Below are 16,205 nucleotides of genomic sequence, written 5' to 3'. Positions count from 1 at the left end.
AGGTAAGGAATGATACAAAATTTGTTCTTTAAACTTTGAAGTTTCTATATCCTCTCATTTATTTCTCTTGCTTCTTGAATCCTAGCACCAGTCATTCACCAACTCCTGTTGAGTTTGATCTTTTTTAGCATCTGTAGAACCTATCTCTTCTCTCTGACAATGCTTTGATAAAGACCACATTTACCACAGAGACGAGCATTTCTCAAATTATGTACAAACTCTTCTTGAGGTTACCATGAAAAAGAATTGTTTTCTTGACAAAGACTTTGGGGAAATCTTGAGATAAACAAATTTAAATAGTTTATTTATACAACTTATGAATTCCTAGAGAGGGGGACTGAAGGCAGCAGTTCTTTTTCATAGAAAACCTAGGGACATCTCCAGGGTCACTGGTGCACCTCAGAATATAGACTGCAAAATGCTGACATGGACAAACTAATGTTTTTCTTGTATTTCAGTAAAACTTCATTGAGTCTGCTGACTTTTCTGTATTTACTGTTCCCAGGAAAGAGATTACATAGCATAAAGCAGAAAAGAAGGTAATTATTTCATGCAGTTTGAGTTTCAAACATTAAGAGAACTCATGGGCAACAGATTTGGAAGAATATGATGAGTAAGAACAAAGTTTCCTACATTCAGACTAAATAAAAGGGAGAGAAAGGAAAATAGTTAAAAAGTAATCACCTGGGTGGCTCAGTGGGTTAAAGCCTCTGCCTTCAGCTCAGGTCATGATCCCAGGGTTCTGGAATCAAGCCCCACATCGGGCTCTCTGCTTGGCAAGGAGCCTGCTTCCCCCTCTCTCTGCCTGCCTCTCTGCCTACTTGTGATCTCTCTCTGTCAAATAAATAAATAAAATCTTTTTTAAAAAATTAAATAAAAAAAAGTAATCACAGAAACTTTTGATGTAAATGAGTACCTGGAAAGGGGGCCCAGGTTCCTGCCCACTCACCAGACTTTCACTGAGCCCTGATGGAAGGAAAGGTAACAGAAACCCTAGGAGCTTTGGTGGATCTAAGAAGTTTGGGAATCTGTACCTTCCTGGGAAGATGGAGCCCTGAGAATAAATTATAACTTTGTAAATAAATGGCTAAAATGTACTATATCCATGTCTATATAGGTGTTTCTCAGTATCAGTAATATTAACATCTTGATCCCTCAAATCTTTGCTTTTAAGGACTATCCTGTGCTTTATAGGATGTTTAACAGCATTGCTAGCCTGTATCTACCAGATGCCAGGAACATAATCCCCTTCCCCACTTGGGAAAATCAAAATGTTTCTAGACATTGCCAAATGTCCTTGGGGGGATGGGATTCCCAGCTAAGAACAACTAACCCAGGTACAGAGAGTCCTAAAGAGCTTCAAAACTTTCTTCCTGGCACAGTATGGGCTGCAAATAGCTGAATGGAACATTCTGGAGGTTCTAGAGCAACCCACATGGATGACACGTTAGAATCAAATGGGATAGAAACAGAAATCATTGGCTGTGGATGCCAGAGAAGACTATCACTCCCAAGGACAAAATGGTACGCTCTCCATGGATACCTCCAAATCATATCTGCACTGGTTAAGAGCAAGGATCCCGGAGCAGAGCCGTCGGTGCACTGACCATGTTCAAATCCCAGCTCTAGGCATTAAGAGCTGTTTGACTTTGGCAAATCACTCAACTTCTGGGCCTGTTCCCTTATTTATAAGATGGAGATCATAACAGCATATACCACGTAGGGTTACTAATCAAATTAATTCAAATTTGTAAAGGACGTGCTCTTTACATAATTAAGTTTTGAATAAGTGGCGTCTTTTACATGTATAGAAGCAATCCCTGGACTTAGATCTTAGAGAAGGAGAGTACAACCCTGAATCATATAGCTTAGTTTCTACCATCAAATCAAACGAGGCTCACAAGAGAAACTGAAATTCCTAGAAAAAATAAAGTTATTTTCACACTACCAATTTGTGTTTAGAAACTGCTTCTCACTAGGTCAGCTCTCTCCAGCAGAGTGCTGATCACCACCGACCTGCTGGCCAAAGGCATCGATGTGCAGCAGGTTTCCTTAGTCATCAACTATGACCTTCCCGCCAACAGGGAAAACTGCATCCACAGAATCGGTCATGGGGGACGATTTGGCCATAAGGGTGTGGCTATTAACATGGTGACAGAAGTAGACAAGAGGACTCTCCGAGACATCGAGACCTTCTACAACATCTCCATTGAGGAGATGCCCCTCAATGTCACTGACCTCATCTGAGGGGCTGTCCTGCTACTAGGCCCCCCAGGGTTCAGTCTGGGGGGCTGAAGAGCAGCAGGAGGGGGGAGGGAAGGGAACCAAGGGATGAATATCTTGTCATTTTTTTTCTTTTTTTTTTTTCTTTGAATAAATGTCACTTTTTGAGGCAAAAGAAGGAACCGTGAAAAAAAAAACAAAAACAAAAACTCGAACCTCTAACCTCTGTCTAACCTCTGTCTCTATCCCTCCGTGTATCCTCATACCACCATTGTGATTACCACTTATATCTCAGATCTGATCAGGTAACAGGCATGTGATCAGTTGTGGTCACACAGAGATGCCCCATGAGTTCAAGGCTCTATGGTGGAGGGTATGGCATCAAAGTTCATTGAGTTTCTATGTAAAGTTTTATTTGAAAAAGTGATCTGTGTTCCTAAAAAACATTTAAAAATCATTGGCCCACAGAGATTCCACCAGATGGCAGTCAAACCCACCCATGAGCAGACTTGTCCATCCTTCCAGCTGTTCATAAACACAACCCCAGGATCCAGATGAAGAAAATCACTGGTAGAGAGCACGTGTTCTATTAACTTCATGGTTTTGCACATGCCGGTTCACCGTTCTATTAACTTCATGGTTTTGCACATGCCGGTTCACCTGCTTGGCATACCTTTCTCTATCCCCTACAGATGTGCTATCAACGAAGGGATCTTTTGCTGAGAAATATGCTGATTTGCATCTTTAAAAGAAAAACTCCTGGACTGGAGGCCTCTCCTCTGGTGCTGGGGGCCCTGCTTCACATGCTGTAGGATTTTTGGCCAAGGCTGGGGATCCCTATGATAAAATACATTGTTTCCCCAAACATATCTCACTCCCTCACAACGTCCGGCTCAACCCTGGGGTGCCCTGGCGATGCAGACCACCCTTGGATCCACTGACTCTAAGAAATCAACCTCTTTCTTTTCTAGTTCCCTGCTTACCGTTCTCCCCTGAGGCCAGGAGAGCACAAAGGCCTGGCTCCCTGCTTGGAAAGGGAAAAGAAGTTCTCACCTAGAGCGAAACAAACTGTCTCACGGGGAATCACAATTCTACCTGCATGGGTAACTCAGGAGAATCACCACTTCCTTCTTCGTATTTTCATGAGTAAGTTTAGTTTTGTGGTAAGAATATACCACTAAAAAAAAAAAAAAAAGTCTGATCGGGACCCGCATTTATGTGGAAGAGCCATTACGCAAGTTAAGCTGCAGTACAGGTATACGACACGCAGCAGCAGCCTGCTTTTCCAGATCCTCAACGCCGTTTATGCTGGGATCAAAATGCTGCTCTTTCCCCAAGAGGGTCACCATTCATTGTCTCCACTCATGCGTCCATGTCCATACTCTTTCAGTTCGATGCCACAACACATCAGATCACCTTCTCCTCTGTCCCATTTGGCAGCCAGTCTCAGGACTGCTGCTGGTTTTCCATCTGTCAAACTCAATCTATCTTCAAAAGAGAGGCAGGGCCTGGAGAGCTGGCTGAGCAAAGAACAACGAAGGCAGACTGATTTCGCCCTGAATTTGGTCTCCTTGGAGGGGAGGAGGAGTCCTAATAATATGGAAAATTCCCTAACAGGGTCTTGCTTCCTGGCTCTGTGAGAGTCTGGCTAGAATGGAGCTTCCAACCTGGACGAGAACAACCCCATACGGTGAACAGCTTTTGCAGCTGTTCCTTGCCCAGCCGTGAAGATTCCTCTTGACCTGCAGCAAGAGGGTCAGGTGAGGTAGCAGCCATTTTGAACGGTTCTGTACAGTGTGCCCGCGCTCCTTGTGGCAACAACAGAACATTGATCCAGGGAAGACAGCCGACCCAAGCGAGCCAGTTAGACGGAATGAACATGCCTTCATAACTGCCATAAGGGTGGAACCCATCGAGATGGGCTCTTTCACTTGCTAGTTATAAAACCAAGGGTAAGGCTTTTAAGCTCTTTTAACTGATTTGCCTGTGGAAAGAATAGTCTGAACTAGATGATGTTTAAATTTTCTTTTCTACTCTTGCATTATGGTTTTTGTGATAAAGGTGAGTTCTAGAGTCAGCGAGGCCTCGGTTCAAGTTTTGTCTGGTACTAGTCTAATGACCTAGAAAAGTGCCTTAATTTCTTAAGCATCAGTTCTGTCATGTGTAAAACAGGAATGACAATAATGCTTATTGTGTTATTAAATGATATAATACATGTTAAGTGCTTAAAACACTATCACACACAGTGAGGCAGCCTATGGTCTCTGGTTGCTGTTGTTATTTCTATAAGGAACATTATTTGAAATTAAAGAAAAGGAAGGAAAGGAAAGAAGGAAGCCAAGGTGAAAACATCATTTTTTTTTTTAGTCAAAGGAATGCTTTAAGAAGATCAATCCATTTGGCTTATCATTAGTTCAAAGACGTGGGGGAAGGATAGACAAAAAAATCAGTATGACCCTCCAGGTGCATAAAAATGCACAGGATGTTTAATTGTGACCTTAAGAAAAAAGAGAAGGTAACACTATTGATCCCAAGCTCTATTACTCTCAGAACCTCAATAAAAATCTAATAACGAAGAGCATTCCAAGTACAAGTAGCACTGGGTACAATCATAACTCTCCAATGAATGATCAACTATTCAACTTAGAAAACCATGTTAAGACTTAATTTGTCCTTTGCTTTTCTTTGTGGTCTTGTCTTGGTGACATTTACCATGTTTGTATATGAAGGCCGAATATGAAAAACGTAATGCTCGCTACTACAACACCACACAAAGTGGATTATCTCAGGTCAAATGATTTTCTCAATCCAGAGACTACTTGAACACCCCTAAAGGCAGTAATGGTTTGAGACTCTCAACAACTCTCAACTACTTGAACACCCCTAAAGGCAGTAATGGTTTGAGACTCTTTAATTTCAAGAATATTGCGGCGCCTGGGTGGCTCAGCGCGTTAAGCCTCTGCCTTCGGCTCGGGTCATGATCTCATGGTCCTGGGGTCTGGCCCAGCATTCGGACTCTCTGCTCAGCAGGGGGCCTGCTTCCACCTCTCTCTCTGCCTGCCTCTGCCTACTTGTGGTTTCTGTCTGTCAAATGAATAAATAAAATATTAAAAAAGAAGAAGAAGAAAAACCTAGGCTATTTTAAAATATTTTTCTCTGTATAGATGGTATGCTCTGGTAGCAATTGAGGACATAAATTGACTTGAATACGTAGCCTCATCCCAGTTCAATTCTTTGGTGAGTGAATGATCTGACTGGATATGATGCAATGAATGGAAGAAGGTGACAGAATATAAGACGGGTAAGAATGAAAATAAATAAGTAAACCAGGGCCTGCATAATGTGCCACCCTCAAGAGATGCAAAAGCTCAGCAATCAATGGACTGTGGTCAGTGAAGGCAGTTGACCCAGGGTACTTCAGCCACAACAAAAATGTCATTCTGCCTATACAGGTAAAAGCAAGTATCACTGAAATTGATGGGACCAGGGATCAAAGATAAACTCATCATACAAAGGGCATGTCACAGCTGCCTCTCATATAGAAGAGCTATATGGATCACATGCATATTTTCAAATCATATTTATGAAGACTTGCAGCTCTGGTTCTATTTTCGGGGCTTGTGAGTGCAAAGCCACACATGCACAAATGACCCTCTCAGATGGTCACACTAGGAAACTGGCAAGAGTTTCCCTATTTAGGGGATCCCAGGGACCTCCTAAGGAATGCAAGAAGTCAGTCATTTTGTGATCCCTGTTTACAACTTGACATCAGGTGCCCTAGAATTCAAAGTATGTTTACAGTGCTCTTGGACATCTTCAAACAAAATGCGTCCCTACTATCTGTCCCATTCTATCTCAGCACTGTTGACAGCTGTCGTGTCCTGTGGCTGCCAGGACTTTTTCAAAGCCAACTTGTTCTTCTGCAAGATGATGAAAGACAAAGGGAACATTTCAAAGATTCTCTTCTCAGCCAATATTCTCTCCTGTGATATACTTGCACACGGTAGTGACTTTTAGTTGTAGAAATTCACCTGAGACGAGTTAATGACTTGCTGACTATCCAAAATAGTAGTTTGCGCATGGTTATGTCCCAAATTTTGTGTTATTCAGTTACTTTCATGTTTACATTTTAAGACTGTTCTTGTAAAATATCTAGCATGCCATTCTGTCCGCCTGTGCTTGCTCTCTCTCCCTCTCTCTCTGACAAATAAATAAATAAAATCTTTAAAAATATATATATCTAGCATATCTATTTTCAAAATTTGGAACCTAAGAGGCTCCAACAGCCTTAGGATTCTAAAGTCATCTCAGAAACAGAAAAGTTCAGATTTAATCTAAATCATCCTAATGACTCGGATGTCTAATCAGAGATGCTGCCCACTTGTCCTGTTACATTTGCATATTTTTAAGTGGGAATTTGCTGCTGTATGGTGATATTAGGAAGGGGTTTGTTCAGGAGCTAAATTATAAAGCCTTTAAAAGAGATGAGCACTCTATAGCCTACTTACCTGTTTGTGGTGTTCTATATAACCCTTCAAAAGGCTTGGGAAGAAAACTCGATCTGTTTTACTTCACATATAAAATCAAGGAAGTTGCCCCAAGACCGCTTTGGCATGTTTTTCCCTTTATACAGTGGCCTCACCGTGAACCTAGATGGCTGGACCCTGTGTCAGAAGCATGAAGCAGAGAGGAACCTTCAGGGGAAGCAGCAGGTGCCACCCCATTACTGTCCTCAGACTTTGATGTGCAAGAGACACACAGAAAGGTTTCAGATGGAGATTTGGATGCAGTAGGCCCTACGTGGAGACTAAGATTCTGTATTTTTTATCAAGCTTCCAAGTAACGCCCACACTGCCTGTCCCTGGGCCAACCCTGGGCAGCTGGGACTCCACTCTCCCTGGCCAGAACCCAGTCCTGCTCTGCCACTACTGAGCTGTACCACCTTGGGCACATCAGGTAGCTTCTCAGTGCTTCTGTTTCCTTTTCTTGAAACCAGACAAAACTCAGAGGCCCTTAGCGACTTCAGGGAGTGGAAGAGAATGTGGATGAATAACTTTAGGTGCAAGCATTATGAAAAAAAATTTAAGGGGCTACTCAATTAATGACTTTCAAATCACAGAAGGACATAAAGATAACTGCTCCTGAAACCAGCCAACCGGATGCCATTACTTCTGCTTCAAACTGCTGTTCTAGTGGCTGCTCTTGCACCAGGCTCCCATTGACTACCTGGCCTTCAGCACAAAGTTATTTCTGAGTGGACCCTGCACTAACCTTGCACAGCAGCGGTCCTCTGGAAAATTCTTCTTCCCAAGTCCTGAGCTCCATTAAAACAGTCTCAAGACACTAAGTTATTAAATTGAATCATTGGGAGGAACAGAAACTAACTTTCCATGCCTATATAATTTATAGTTTATATAGTTGGGTCTACTAAAGTTTACCAATTACTACCTGCTTGTTTTACGTGTGGGTAAAGTTAGACCTGGTCAAAATAAACTCTTTGCCCATTACCACAAGAATCAGTAAGGGTGGAAACAGGCCTGGAAGCACTGTGTTTAATTCCCTTTTGAGTCTGACTGCTTCTGCTCCACATTGAGAGACATTCTCCTCACCTCTTCCTTCTCCCCAAGTTCCTTGAAAGTTACCTGCAGCCGTTCTCTGTTTTTTGGCAGCAGATGGTGGTGGTGCCATTGGACCAGAGCAATACTGAGCCACAGGAAGAGAAGACAATTGCAGGAGCAAGAAAGAAGCATTCCTCATAAATGAAGCAGAAGGGACTGGAACCAGTAGCAGGTCGTTCCCCCATCTGTCCCCTCAGAGGAGACTCAGGAAAGAATCACCAAAATACTTTCTGGGTTTCCAGGACTATGCTCAGAGATGCTGTCATTTATTTTAATCCGCTTTCAAGAGAAGATCTTTTTGAAGTCTACCACCACAAACTGGCCACCCTAGAACTAGGATAACTGCTTGCCATATGATTAGGAACAGCTTGGATGCAAGGTCCATGATGGCACACAAGCTCTAGAAAAAAGCCCATAAGCAAGAGGCAAGATCTGGACCTCGAAGGAGGAGCTACTCATGAAAGGAGCCAGCCTGGACGCAGACTGATTAGCTGTGAGAAAGTAGTCATGGGTCCCAAGCATGGAATGAATTATGGGGTTGTGTGTAGAGAAATGGGCTCAGGGAAGATTTATTATGCTCCATTTCTACTCTGCTAGCAGGCTGCACAGGGTCTCTGAGGTGCAGATTTACTCAGGATTGAAATTTTACATCCAGGGACCCTATCTCAAATAATCTAATTTGGTGAGATGAGAAAATCACATCTCGTAAAACTATCATCCCTTTTCAAAAGCCCATATAAAAGTTTACAGGCTGTTGAGGTATCTAGCCATGGCGTGAGCTTCTATAATAGGCGATACGGAGACAACAGACTTAAAGAGGAAATTATTTTAATAAGCAGTGTTACTCCTCGGTATGTGCAGTTTGCTCTTTACAACCTGAACTTCATAAATTTTTATAAGGTGTCTATTTACTGACAGGCTCAGGAGCTGCTGTGTCATTGTTGCTCAGTCAACGCTTCTTCAAATAAAAGAATCTTGGCTGGATGTGATACATTATATGATATTAAGACAGACGACCCCACACCCACTTCCTGCATCTCCTCAATAACATTCATGTCTTCCATGCAAATGTTAAAATAAATCTATTCCTCATCACTGTGAAGTGGGCTGCTCTTTTGGCCATTGTACATGCTACAGCAGAATGCCTCAGCAGGAAGGGACCTTGACTATCCTCTACTAATTCTCAATGGAAGAGAAAGGATGCACTGAACACAACAGAATTATGCCAAGAAAACTTCAGGAGTTGCATGTGGGTGTCTTTCAGAGGTTGGAGGAAAAAGGAAAAAAGAGACAGGGGACTATTTCCAAATAACCATTATCATTTTCTAAGGGCTCATTATGTTTCTGGAGCAAGATTAGCATTTCATATATGTTATCTCACCGAGGCCTTGCAGCTCTCGAGGTCTAGAATATTCTGGCCATTTTGCAGGAAAGGCATCTTTAGCCTTGAGAGGTTTATAGCTTTCCCAAAGCCATATAGCCTGAACTCGACCCAAGTGTGTCAGAGCACAGAGAACGTGTTTTATCCCAGTGTCACCTCCTAACATTGCTTCTCCTCATTGTTCTGGATTCTTGGTTACCCAGGAGAATACTAAGCAGAGAATACTCGGCAAAGGACCTCAGGAAACTTCAGAAGGGAAAAGAGATTAGGAATTACAGTATTTCAGAATGAGCCCCTGTAAATGGTCTGGATAAACCCTCACTTTACTGAGAAGAAACAATGAGGTGCTCACAGAACTAGTTAACAGCAGGAGCAGGATTTCCTCCTCATCCCACCAGTAATGCTGCCAAAGGCAACATATCCAGTTGGGCTCAGGAAGGGGTTGCCTAAAAGGTGGTTTTCCCTTCTCTAATTTTGGGGATTTTTTTCACCTCACTCTCTTCACTAGCTTTCCCCTGAAACAGAATAAATGGAATAGGTAATTAGGGTGTGATTAGGAATGGAAAGGCATGGTTGGGAGAAGAAAGAATATTCTACTGTATTTCCTTACCTTGAGGATAAAAGTCATCCAGGGTATTTCTTTAGGGAAAGAGGTATGATGGGAGGAAAAATCTAATACTCAGTTAACAAACATCAGCTTTTACTATTTGCCAGATACTGGGATAGACACTGACTAGATGAATCAGTCAAAGGGATCTGTTCTCAAAGAGCTTACAGTCTAGTGAGAAAAATCAGTACAATCAGTACAAACCTGATCACCACAATCTAATAGTGCAGGCACCAGAGAGGAAACAGAAGAAGTGATATGAAAGATTAGCCAGGAGCTTAGCTCAGGGAGGATGTGTATGCAGGACACCTTTTGTGACGTCATCAAAGATGCAGGAAAGCAACTGCAGAACTCTGGCTAAGATAAGACGTACTGGGATTTGGATCTTTTGGCTGTTAAATGAGATGATGTTCTGGACATGATAGGTGCTCACGTGTAACTTGCTTATAAAGCCAGGGGGAAGATGAGGTAATTATTTTTTCATCTTTTAAGGAGTCTAGAAACACCTACCTCTTCACCTACGTATTTTCTTATATGTCCCCCTCCCATGCCTATGGTCACTCCTCAAATTATTTTACCAATAATGCCAAAACACGGGGATGCCTGGGTGGCTCAGTTGGTTAAGTGGCTGCTTTTCGCTCAGGTCATGATCCCGGAGTTCTGGGATCGAGTGCCACAAGGGGTTTCCCTGCTCAGCGGGGAGCCTGCTTCTCTCTCAGTCCGTCTCTCTCTCTCTGCTTGTGCTCTCCCTGTCTCTCTCTCTCTCTGACAAATAAATAAGCAATCTTAAAAAAAAAAAAAAAAACAATAAATCCAAAAAGCAGATAGATTACAGTGGTCAGCCAAGTTGAGCTTCCACTCAATCTGAGAATTCCTTATATGTTGTTTCTGGTGGCTGACCCTCTCACGTGTCATATACTTTCCTCTGGAACAAGTGTGAAACTTCAAGGCCACTATTGAACAGTATGAATCATTAGAAAGTTCTCTCTCACACTGAATGGAAATCTGCCTCCCTCCAATCCCACCCACTGAATCTAATTGTGCCTGCTGGAACTTCAGAAAAATGAATCTGTGTCTTTGTCCACATGTCATCCCTTTGAGGGTTCGTAGGCAGCTTCCGTGTCAGTTCAAAGCCCTCTTATCTTGCACCAGATGGTGAAACATGTGCCTTGTCCTATTGCTAAAGGAGGTTAACAATGGCGGCATGGTGGTGGGGAGACTCACAAAAATTCTGCTTTGTGTCTTTCCTCATGCTAGGTTGCTTCAAGTGGCTTCAATCAGTGCTGAAATCATGTTCTTAGTGCTCATTGTCTTATGGTCATAACAAGGCTTCACAGAAACAAAAAAGTGGGCTAGTCCGAGAGGCCTTTGGGATAGCACAATCTCCTCAACTAAGCACAGGTCCAAGAGATGATGAAAAATCCATCCCATGGAGGGCCCCGCCATCAAGTATCATTATTAGCCCTATGGAACAGTTCAGATGTTGTCTTTTAAATGCTTTTCCTAATGTGAGAAAAATAAGCTTGTCATGTCACCAGTAATCATCTCTTGAAAAGATCCTTGAAGTTTGACACTACTATCTCCTCGACGCATAATTCCCTCTCGCATCTAATTTGATTGGTGGTGGATTCCAGGTAGATGTAATACCTTTTTGCCAGTCACCCAACCTCACTAACCCCTGCTTCCTTTGGTTACCAGGGAGCCTTCCTTATTGTGGAAGAAAGATGTTAACATCTAGGAGGACTGTGTCAGGACTGTGTCAGATGTAACAGGGTTCCATCAAAACACGAGCTTGGAATGAGGAGATGTCAAACTATTGACTTTTAAGCCACCTTACTTTCAATCAATCTCTGAAGTTTTATAGATAAAGGGTTATTTAACAAGACAGAAAACTATTCCTCAGATTTTAAAGCAATCAATGACAAAGTTGTTCACAATATAATACTTAATAATTTTTAACGTCGCTTTTGTTCATTATTTTATATAGGAACACTAAAACATTCTCTAATTTACATTTTTATATGGGTCTATTGAAGTACATGGCCTGGAGACAGAACTGTTACACATACACAGTAATTTTCTTGCTACAATTCTTGATAATTCAGAAACACGATTTCAAGAATTCAAATATTTCTAAAGATTGGTTGCCTCTTCCCCATTCCAGCCAAGAGTACATTATACTGTTCCTTTTTCCAAAGCACTTTAAGAGGAAGACAACAGATCTGAGAACCTGTGAAATTCTCGACAAATTTAAACCCTGCTTATGTAAGCTATACACAGGGAGGCAAGAAAGCCTTCAAGGATTGGAAAAGGCTTAACGGGGTCTCTCTGCCAGGCCAGCAGCAGCCTGAACGTGTGCCATCACATTCGTATGTTTGGCACTATCGTTTGGGTCTCTATTTGGCAGCTGTGGAAAGGAGAAGACAGGAAGAGCCCAGAGAGAAAGGAGCCTGTGTTTCCCATTATAAAACCTCAAGGACAAGAGAAATGGCTGTTAGCAGTCTGCAGAAAAAGGAGAAGCCTGGAGGTGTGAGAAGGAAGAGACATTGCTGACATTCAGGAGTCATGGCGGTCCCTGTCCTGGCCTTATGGTCGCTGCAGCCAGTGTGCTCACCACAAGCACTGGAGCCGTCTGAAGCCCTGACCTGTGCAGGCAAAGGCTAGCTCCACAGAGCACCGGCCAGAGAACTTCAAGGCAATCATCATCCTCTGCAAAGCAAGGAAAAATCCAGGCTCTAAGACCTCACATCCCAACTCTTCTTTTTTTTTTTTTTTTAGTTTAGTAGTATTAGATTTGGGCCCTGGAATTTGACTATCCCGAGTGAGCTCACAGGGATACGGAGGCAGGTGGCCAGTGGTCCCTACAGCTACGGAGAACCACAGTGTACTAAAACCCGTGGCTGAAGGCCCCAGGTAGTCAATGAGAGAACAGAGCCTTGTTCTCTAGAATTTGCACATGACAGGCTCATATGGGGGACTCAAAGCAGCTTAAGCAAGGAAAGTCCTGTGGTTAATGCATCACAGAAGAACTGAGTTTGGCCTGTTCAACTGGACTTTTACTAAAAGAACCACAATAACTGTGAAAGGCATCCCAAGCTGAGAACAAGTGCTCATCTAGAGAACTAGGCTGTTTGATCTGTGAATCAACTGGGACACTTACAAAATATTTCCGTAAAATATTTAGATTAGTGAGTCCTACCTCAAGACCTGGTGAGTCAGAAAACTTCAAGGGTGAATTACAGAGATCTGCATTTTTTGTAAGCCCTCCAGGGATTCCCTTACATGCTAAAGTCCAAGAATCACTGTACTAGAGACATTTTTTTAGGATCAGCCCAGGACCACAAGCATGAGACACAAGGAGAAATTTATGCAAAAGAACAAGACTAAGATTTTCTAAGTCCTGATGATTTTATTGCTGTGGAAATGAGACTGACTTTTAAGAACCATACATGTAGCATATATATATATAAATATATATATATATATATATGGACTTAAACTCCTTGGTAATCCTGCATATAGTTTATCAATTATGGTTTTTTTTGTGGGTTTTGTGGGGTTTTTGTTTTGTTTGTTTTGCTAATTATTTTGTTGTCTAAATTCCAATTTGGAAAATCCAATGCAAGTGCTCAAATAAATGCATGTGAACCCAGGAGGATTCAACTACAATTCAAATGCCCAAGAGACTGTCCTTGAATGAGTCCACTCTGGTCACAGACCCTAATTCCATTTGCTGGCTCCTATACCTAGGTCACTCTGATTTAGGTCACTTCCAAACATTCCAGGTTCATACATGACTACCAAGTTCAGGAAGCATGTCATATGAAAGCTAAGTCTTAAGCCACTTGATCTTTTCATAAACCCTACGGCCTGAGTTATATATTTTGTTATTAAAAATCCGTCTGTGCTTCACATGGTTAAATTGTCTGGAGCCCTTGTAGGGCTTAAAATTCCACACCTCTATTCTCTCTTTCATTTCATTGTTCTCCTACAGTAAACAATGAAAGACAGAGGAGAGATCATATATATTAGAAAAATACAAAGTAAGTTTCAGACTCAAGGTGCAAAACCTAAGAGTTGCCCAAGTTCCCTTGGCAAACAAATCAATGTATCCTTGAGGTATCTGGTATTCATTATTTAACCATATAATGTACAATAATGGCTACCATTAGGAGTACTGGACTTTGGTAAGTCCTAAGAACTTTGCTAAGTATGTTATGTGTACTTGTTTTTTCTGACAACAATCCCATGAAAATTTCTCTCATTGTCTCTTACACTTGGGAAACTAAGGCACAGAGAAGTTGAGTAACTTGATCAAAGTTAGACAGTGAATAAGTGGAAGAGCTGAATTTTGCATCCACAAAGTCTGACTCTGGAGCCTGAACTCAACCATTAGGCTATACTTCTCTCCATCTCCAATAGTGTAACGTATGCTGGTAATGAGATATGTATCATGTGGGTAATGATTAAATACAACCATCAGCATTTCCAGGTATCGTGTAAAACCATGTACAATGACCAATTCATTAAAATAAAAATTCATAAATATAAGATCAAAACGCCTGTTTTTATATATAAGTGTGGGTTTTTTTATATACAAACTGGCATTTTGTGCTTTGTATTCTTACTTACAGCATTATATTTCAGATAAAATATAAAGTAATACCTCTCTCTCTAAGTCTGTGAGGTACAGTTTTCCCACCTCTAACATATCATCTTGAAGGACATCACAGGGTCTATATAAATGTTATGTGAAGTTTAATTTCACTGTTAGTACCACGAGAACTTTTCCTTCCTTATTTGTGATGTCTAATTTCTTTAGGGTCAAATCTTAAATAATCTAGATTCTCAGGTCTCATTTCTCCAATTTGTCAATGAGGATTTTGCACAAAGAGCCCTTTTCACCCTAAACTATCCTTAACTCATTTCCTTAGCTTATATCCTTAACTCATACTTCACAAAAATAACAATCTATTACTCCTGAGATTAATCAGAATCTGAATCCTGGTTTGCAACGAGTATAAGCTGATCAAGGATCCAGACCTCTAGACTCTGAAAACCTTATATAATGGACTAACCATCAGGCTGACTAACCATCAGACTGACCACTTTAATCAATACACACTAAAAGTCACAGCTCTCTGTAGAATTTGACACAATTTTAACAAGTATATTAAGCAAAGATTGCAAAAAGAATTAGCTAAACATCGCTCACAATGGACCTTTTCTTAGTTGTAGCTCAAAGGTTCTTTTTAAAATGTCATAGTATCTTTTTTTAAAGATTTTATTTATTTGACACAGAGAGAGAAATCACAAGTAGGCAGAAAGGCAGGCAGAGAGAAAGGGGGAAGCAGGCTCCCCACTGAGCAAAGAGCCTGATGTAGGGCTCAATCCCAGGGCCCTGAGACCATGACCTGAGCTGAAGGCAGAGGCTTAACCCTCTGAGTCACACAGGCGCCCCTAAAATGTCATAGTATCTTCTTAATTGTGCTATTTAAAAAGTACACACCACAATATGAAAAATAAACTTTGGAAAAGTTTTATCAGTTTAATTAAAAATACTTTTCCTGATCAAAAAGAAATGAAACATTTCATTCTAAGAGAAAAAAGTGAGACGCTGTCCCCAGGAGTCTTTCTTTTATGCACGAAGGCCATCAGTAATGACAACCCCTGATGTTTGCTGTGAGGTACCTAGGCCAGGCCCACTGGAATTACTAAGCACCCTTTTACTTGTTTTCAGATGTATACAGGGAAAAAAAAAAAAAAAAAGGTCTGTGGGTCCTCAGTTAATATGGGTTATATCCATTTACCCAATCTTTGCTTTGCTGATATGATGATAACATTATAGCATAACGGCTGTTCTGGAATCTCAGCCAAAAAAAGAGAAGAAAGGGTTGATTTAGATTTAGCCTGCACAGGACAGATTATCACTTTGTGTGCGCTTTTTAATTTTTAAATTCCATTTCCCATTATAAACTCAGAAATGTAAACGCCTAACCCATTTATATTTATTTCCAAAATAAAATGCTCTCTTAGACCCATGAATTTCAACCCTTTCTATTTGTTGGTGACAGAACTGTCTTTATTAAAGAGCAAAAGCATTTTTCATGACGTAGGTATGAAAGCCTGGCCATCTTTTGTGTATCAGTTTATATGTGTTTTAATCTATCTCTGCTATTTATGAGATCATAGAGTTGATGTGGCACCAAATGGATCAAAAATACAAGGGTGGTTGGTTTTTATTAATATATATGCCCTCTTCCGTATTTTTTTCACTGACTTCTGAAAAATAAGCTCATAAATTTCTCCTCAAAGTGATTATACTATGCAGAATACCTAGAAACTGAACAGGGGGCAAGGAGACTGTTAGCTCTGA

General features: G+C 41.2%; 1 protein-coding gene across 4 annotated transcripts in view; it reads right to left on the bottom strand.

Moving 5' to 3' along the window:
• Window positions 1-16,205, bottom strand: part of ZNF385B (zinc finger protein 385B) — a 408,464-nt gene that overhangs the window by 386,035 nt on the left and 6,224 nt on the right. Inside the window, exon 1 of one of the 4 annotated variants that reach the window (XM_082689371.1) lies at window positions 10,034-10,050. The exons of the other annotated variants lie outside the window; for them this stretch is intronic. The gene's annotated coding sequence lies outside the window, so the exon portion shown is untranslated. Of the gene's footprint in view, window positions 1-10,033; window positions 10,051-16,205 lie in introns of those variants that run through there. 4 annotated transcript variants of the gene reach the window in all.

This window comes from Mustela nivalis, assembly GCF_964662115.1.
Source record: "Mustela nivalis genome assembly, chromosome: 11".
Classification (NCBI taxonomy): Eukaryota; Metazoa; Chordata; class Mammalia; order Carnivora; family Mustelidae; genus Mustela; species Mustela nivalis.
Note: the sequence above shows the minus strand (reverse complement) of the source record. Positions and strands in the feature narration are given on the sequence as shown.